This window comes from Mastomys coucha, unplaced genomic scaffold (genome assembly GCF_008632895.1).
Source record: "Mastomys coucha isolate ucsf_1 unplaced genomic scaffold, UCSF_Mcou_1 pScaffold7, whole genome shotgun sequence".
Lineage (NCBI taxonomy): Eukaryota > Metazoa > Chordata > Mammalia > Rodentia > Muridae > Mastomys > Mastomys coucha.
Window position 1 is genome coordinate 32001219 of NW_022196913.1, and position 7601 is coordinate 32008819.

Below are 7601 nucleotides of genomic sequence, written 5' to 3' on the forward strand. Positions count from 1 at the left end.
CTCAGAAATCCGCCTGCCTTTGCCTCCCAAGTGCTGGGATTAAAGGCGTGCGCCACCACCGCCCGGCTATTTTATTTTATATATCAATCCAGTCACTTACTCCAGGCTTTCCTCTTGATTATCTTATGAATCAGTATCCCAAAATCACAGCCCTTTGATTCTTATGAGACAGGAAGCATACAGAGATCTGTCTACCTTTGTTAATCACAGACAATAAGTTAGTTGGGTGGGACCCTGCCCTGAAATTACCATTTCCACCATGTTTGAGCCTAGCCTCCCTCTGTCCTAGGCTGATCCTGAACTCAGAAATCTATCTCCCTTTATAAGCATAAACAACAACAACAAAAAAAAACTTAACAGGGTGGGATCTTCTGCCATCACCACTCCCTAAGTCTCTATATCTCCTTCCTTAGTAATTTTCTAACAAGTTGGCTCATAGTACAACTGCTTTTATTTCTTTAGATTCATGAAGTCCCTCATACAATTCATATTACATCCTTATTTTTGCATAGTTGAGAAAGTATGCATTTTCAAACCCATGTATTTAGAACAATTTTCCATAGTCTTAAGGGCTGTCTTGAAGGTCCCAGTGTTTGCCATTTTGTTAAGACATAGCCACACCTTCGACTCCTGGACGCCTGCTGTTTCTAATTATCATGGAGTCATTCAACATTAACAGAGAGGACTTTCCTCAAAAGAAAAGAGTCCTCCACTGTTTGTGGATCAGAAAATATGTACATTATTCCACAAACAAGCCTTCCATGAACAGTACTTGTAGAGTTCCACATTGGGCAGTTCCAAGGCAGGAACCAGGTCACTATGACCCCACCAAGGCCACTCTGGGATCCCCATGAAGAGGGGTGGAAAGAGAAAATACTGAGAGAAATTACTAGAGTTGAAAGGTAAAGTAGAAATCTACTGAAATGAAGCTCTATGGAATCTATGAAAATAAATCTAGTAAAGACATTTATTAATGGAGAAAATGGAACCCAAACTTGCCATCTTTTGTAAACAGGAAAGACCTCAAGTGGAGCCATTGGACATAAACACAATCAAGAAACTTTTGACCTACAGTTTGTTCTGCTTTCAGAGGGTTCTGGAACCAGAGTCTAATGCAATAGTCATTAAAGTCACTTCTTCCTGCAACTGATGGGAGCAGACACCGAGTCCTCCAGCCAGGGTTTGGGGAGTCCTTCAGAGCATAGGGAGGAAGAATTAGAGAAACCAGAAAGATTAGGGACACACCACAAGAACATGTAAGTGTCCATTATTGCTAAAGAGTGATAGTCCATACTCAAATAACATGTAAACACAGAGAATGTTTTTTTCAGCAGAAGTCCAGCCTGCTGGGGTCTCCCATTACTGAGATAGGGAGACCATGAAATGAACTCAGGCCTAATTTAAAGTACATTAGGGGAATTCCAGGGTAGGTGACCACTATCTCAATCTGCTAGGTCCATTTTTTCCATTTTTGTCCATCTCTATACAAATTCCAGAACCATTACTGGGTTGTGGGGCTGGAAACAGTTGCTAGGGAAGTCAAAACTGTTGTTGACCCATTGCCCTTGCCTGGGGCCAGGTGGCTCTGACTAGCTGCCAGAAGCCTTCCTGGGGATTTTCTCATCAACTGACTCACCTGGGCTTGCCTGGACTTGCCCAGTTCTCAGAAACTGATTTAGGCCTAATCTCCTTCACTGCCCATTTGAAGCCTGTCAAGGAATCAGCCTATTTCATCCTTCTCAAACAGGGCTCACAAATTAACTGATTGAGTTTCATGGGAATTCACAGATATCGGGAAGCCTGTAGAGATCTGACCTATATCCTCTACATCTATTTTATGGTGTAGTACTTGGATATTCTTGTGGAAATCCTAACAAACTGTCCCCAACTCTTTTGCCTACTTGTGAGATTTTTTTTTTCTGCCTACTAGGTTGCCTTGTCCAGCCTTGATGTGATTACACATGCTTGGTCTTATTGTAATATGTCATGCCATGTTTAGTTGTTGTCCCTGGGAGACCTGCTCTTTTTGAGGGGAGGCAGGAGTGGAGGGTGATGTGTTTGAATGGCGGGTCGCATCAGAACATACCACACTAGGCCTAGACAGTTCCATGTGTAAGAGGTTTAATTGAAAGGGAGAGAGGGGGCGGTAGCATGGAAAGAGAGGTGGGGAGAGAGAGCAAGATGGAGGAATGTTCCCCGAGTATATATATGGGTTCTGATGTAGTGACCACAGGTAAAGGTGGGAGGTGAGCCTAATGGATTCTGGGAATATGGCGGTTGTTGCTCTGCCAACATGTCTCTGAGACCCGCCCCTGAGACACCACAGGCTTTGGATGCTAACAGAGGGAATCTAGGTGAGAGAAGAGGTACTCAGAAAAGGCTGAAGGGAGGTGAGGAAAGGGGAAATTACAGGTGAGATGTAATATATAAAAGAAGAAATTTTAAAATGCTTTAAAAATCAAGGAAATTTTTTGAAAAATTTAGAATTGAATGAAGTAAAAACACAACACCCCAAACCTCTGAAGTATAATGAAGGCCTTCTAAGTAGCAAGTTCATAGCACCAAGTGCCTACATAATCAAACATATAAAACTGAATCTAGTATTTATTGTTTAATGACACATTTGAAAATCTACTGAAAAGGTTAGCTGAGGAACTTTGGGAAGGTCATGGAATACTTGCCCCTCCAGAAGGGAGAGACTAAATAATATTCCTCAGACCATGAGAAAGGAGTGACCTGTGATTTCAGACACATTATGCAGGACAGACATTTGACCACCTTCAGACAAGGGAAGTCCTTACCACCACATGCCCTAAAGACTAATCATTTAAAAAGTCACAGTGTTCTGCCAATCACATTGTGCCTAATGGCCACTGCAGCCCCACTTTACCTTTGGTACAGGACAATGCCAACATCTTGGAACAATAAATTTCTCTTCTTTTTTTGCATCAATTCTAGCTCCACATGGTTCACTCAGGGAGTCTCCAGTAAGCTAAAGCTCATCAGAGTCTTACACTACAAACAAAGCAAAACAAACAAAAAACAGAAAGTAATTATGACCAAAATAATATCTGAAAAGAGTAAACAAGTAAAGTAACTGAACTCAGGCAGAAATAAATACAATAGAAACAAACGGTTAAAAACAACAAAGAATTAATGAAACAAAGAGTTATTTGAGATAGTCAAACAGAGTGACAATTCTTTAGCCTAGTTGACCAAAATAGGAAGAGAAAAATCTCAAATTAAAATTTGAGAAAAAAGGAGTATCTTACAACAAATAATATTGAATTCACAGAATCCTCAGGACATATTTTAAATATCTGCTTTCCAGCAAATTGAAAATCCTAAAATAAATGGATGAAATCTTTGATAGGTTCAACCTACTAAAGTAAAATCAGGACAAAATAAGCAAATTTAAGCAAACCAAATATCTCTAGTGAAAAAGTAAACCAAATACCTCTAGTGAAAAAGAAGTAATACTTTAAAAAAATTACCCAACCTCATGGATTCAGCACAGAATTCTACCAGACTATCTAAGAAAATCTAATGCCACTGCTCTTCAAATTATTCTACAAAATAAAAATGAGAGGAAGATTTCCTAATTCTTTTTATGAAACCACTATTATGCTGAAACCAAAATCATACAATGATATAACAACAACAGAAGGAAATCATAGACCGATAACTTTTATGAATATAGTGGTAAATTTTATAATAAAATACTTTCAAATTGAATTCAAGTACACATCAAAAAAGATTATTTGCTATGATCAAGTTGACTTCATCTAAAAGATGTAGAGATAATTTAACATACACAAGTTGATAACCTTAATCCAGACATAATTTATCATATAAACAGACTAAAAGACAACAACCATATAATCATCTCATTGAATGCAGAAAAAGCCTTGGACAGAAATCATCATACTTTCATGATAAAAGTCCTAAAGAGACTAAAGATATAAGGGACACACCACAATATAACACAAACTATTTGCAGCAACATTTAACATTACCTAATCAGAAAGAAACTCAATATGATTCTAATAAAGTACAGAACAGGAAAAGAATGATCTATATATTACATACAGCTTTGAAGTCTTATCTAAAACAATAAGAAAATTGAAGGCAAGCTAGCCCATTCAAATAGGAAAGAAAGAAATCAATTTATCTGTATTTGCAGATGATTTTAGTTAAGGCATAAAAAAATTCTTAAGATGCTCCTCAGCTGATAAACACCTTCAGCAATTAGCTAGTACAAAGTTAATGTACAAAAAATCAGAAGCCTTTCTGTATGCAAAAGGTATAATGAGAAAGAAATCAGGAAACAGAATCTTTCACCACAGCCATCCTCAGGGACACACTTCAATCCAACAAGGCCACAACTCCTATTTATTCTCAAATAGTGTCACTCCCTGATGACATGGTATTCAAATACATTAGCCAATGGAGGCCATTTTTTTCTTGGATATTTTCTTTATTTACATTTCAAATGTTATCCCCTTTCCTGTCCCACCCCTAAATCCTGTATCACATCCCACTTTCCCTGCTTCTATGAGAATGTTCCCCCACGCCCACCTCCCGGCCCTCAAATTTCCCTACACTGGGGCATCAAGCCTTCACAGGACCAAGGACCTCTCCTCTCATTGATGCCAGGTAAGTCCATCCTCTGCCACATATGCAGCTGGAGCCATGGGTCCCTCCACATGTCCTCCTTGGTTGGTGATTTAGTCCCTGGGAGCTTTGAGGTGTCTGGTTGGTTGATATTGTTTGTTCTTTCTTTGGGGTTGCAAAACCTTCAGTCCTCCTTCAGTCCTTTCTCTAACTCCTCCATTGGGGATCCCATACTCAGTTCAATGGTTGGCTGTGAGCATCCATCTCTGTATTTGTAAGGATCTGGCAGGGCCTCTCAGGAGACAGTAATATCAGGCTCCTGTCAGCAAGAACGTCTTGGCATCCACAAAAGTGTCTGGGTTTCATGACTGTATATGGGAGGATCCCCAGGTGGAGCAGTCTCTGGATGGCATTTCCTTCAGTTACTGCTCTATACTTTGTCCCTGTTGTTCCTTCCACATTTTGGTATTCAACATTTTGGAATTTCTTCTTCTTGAGCGTCATGTGGTCTGTGAACGGTATCTTGGGTACTTCGAGCATTTGGGCTAATATCCACTTATCAGTGAGTGTATACAATGTGTGTTCTCTTACAATTGTGTTACCTCACTCAGGAAGATATTTACTAGTTCCATCCATTGGCCTAATACTTTCATGAAGTCACTGCTTTGATAGCTGAGTAGTACTCCATTGTGTAAATGTACCACATTTTCTGTATCCATTCCTCTGCTGAAGGACATCTGTGTTCTTTCCAACTTCTGGCTATTATATATAAGGCTGCTATGAACATAGTAGAGCATGTGTCCTTGTTACATGTTGGAGCATCTTTTGGATATATACCCAGGAGTCATATAGCTAGGTCATGGGGTAATACTATGTCCAAATTCATGAGGACCCAACAGACTGATTTCAAAAGTAGTTGTACCAGATTGCAATCCCACCAGAAATGAAGGAGTGTTCCTCTTTTTCCACATCCTTGACAGCATCTGCTGTCACCTGAGTTTTTGATCTTAGCCATTCTGACTGATATGAGGTAGAATTTCAGGGTTGTTTTGATTTGCATTTCCCTGATGACTAAGAATGTTGAACATGTCTTTGGGTGCTTCTCAGCCATTCAGTATTCCTCAGTTAAAAATTCTTTGTTTAGCTAAGATCCCCATTTTTTAATAGGGTTATTTGGTTTTCTGGAGTCTATCTTCTTGAGTTCTTTGTATATATTAGATATTAGACCTCTATCAGATGTAGGATTGGTAAAGACCTTTTCTCAGTCTGTTGGTTGCCATTTTGTCCTATTGACAGTACCCTTTGCCTTACAGAAGCTTTGCAATTATATGTGATCCCATTTGTAGATTCTTGATATGAGAACATAAGCCATTCTTGTTCTGTTCAGGACACTATCCCCTATGCCTATGTGTTCAAGGCTCTTCCCCACTTTCTCCTCTATTAGTTTCATTGTATCTGGTTTTACATGGAGGTCCTTGATCCACTTGAACTTGAACACCAGTTGAACCAGCACCATTTGTTGAAAATGCTGTCTTTTTTTCCACTGGATTGTTTTAGTTCCTTTGTCAGAGATCAAGTGACAACAGATGTGTCAGTTCATTTCTGGGTCTTCAGTTCTATTCCATTGATCTTCCTGCATGTCTGTACCAATTTCATGCAGTTTTTAGCACTATTGCTCTGTAATACAACTTGAGGTCAGGGATGATTATTCCCCCAGAAGTTCTTTTATTGTTGAGAAATAGTTTGTGCTATCCTGTTTTTGTTGTTGTTGTTGTTGTTGTTATTCCAAATGAATTTGAGAATTGCTCTTTCTAACTCTGTGAAGAACTTGATTGGAGTTTTGATGGGGATTGCATTGAATCTGTAGATTGCTTTCAGCAAGAAGGTCATTTTTACTATATTACTTCTGCCAATCCATGAGCATGTGATATCTTCCCAACTTCTGAGATCATCTTCAATTTCTTTCTTCAGAGACTTGAAGTTCTTGTAATACAGATCTTTCACTTGTTTGGTTAAAGTCACACCAAGATATTTTATGTTATTTGTGATGACTGTGAAGGCTGGCATTTCACTAATTTGTTTCTCAGTCTGTTTATCCTTTGAGTAATGAAGGCTATTGATTTTTTTGAGTTAATTTTATATTTAGCCACTTTGCTGAAGTTGTTTATCAGGTTTAGGAGATCTCTGGTGGAATTTTTGGGGTCACTTAAGTATAGTATCATATCATCTGCAAATAGTGTTATTTTTCCTTCTTCCTTTCCAATTTATATCCCTTTGAACTCCTTTTTGTTGTCTAATTGCTCTAGATAGAACTTCAAGTACTATATTGAGTAGATAGGGAGATAGAGGGCACCTTGTCTAGTCCCTGATTTTAATGCAATTGCTTCAAGTTTCTCTCCATTCAGTTTGATGTTAGCTACTGGTATGCTGTATATTGCTTTTACTATGTTTAGGTATGGACCTTTAATTACTGATCTTTCCAAGACTTTTAACATGAAGGGATGTTGAATTCTGTCAAATAATTTTTTTTAACATCTAATGAAATGGTCATGTAGATTTTTTTCTTTGAGTTTGTTTATATAGTGGATTGTATTGATGGATTTCCATATATTAAACCATCCCTACATCCCTGAGTTTAAGCCTACTTGACCTTAGTGAAGCATCCTTTTCATGTGTCCTTGAATTTGGTTTGCAAGAATCTTATTGAGTATTTTTGCATTGATATTCTTAAAGGACATTGGTGTGAAGTTCTCTTTCTTTGTTGGGTCTTTGTATCAGAGTAATTATGGCTTCATAGAATGAATTGGGTAGTGTTTCTTCTGTTTCTATTTTGTGTAACAGTTTGAAGAGTATTGCTATTAGTTCTTTGAAGGTCTGATAGAATTCTGCACTTAAACCATCTGGTCCCGGGCTTTTTTTTCCTTGACAGACTTTTAATGACTGCTTCTATTTCTTTAGGAGTTATGGGATAGTTTAGATGGTTTATC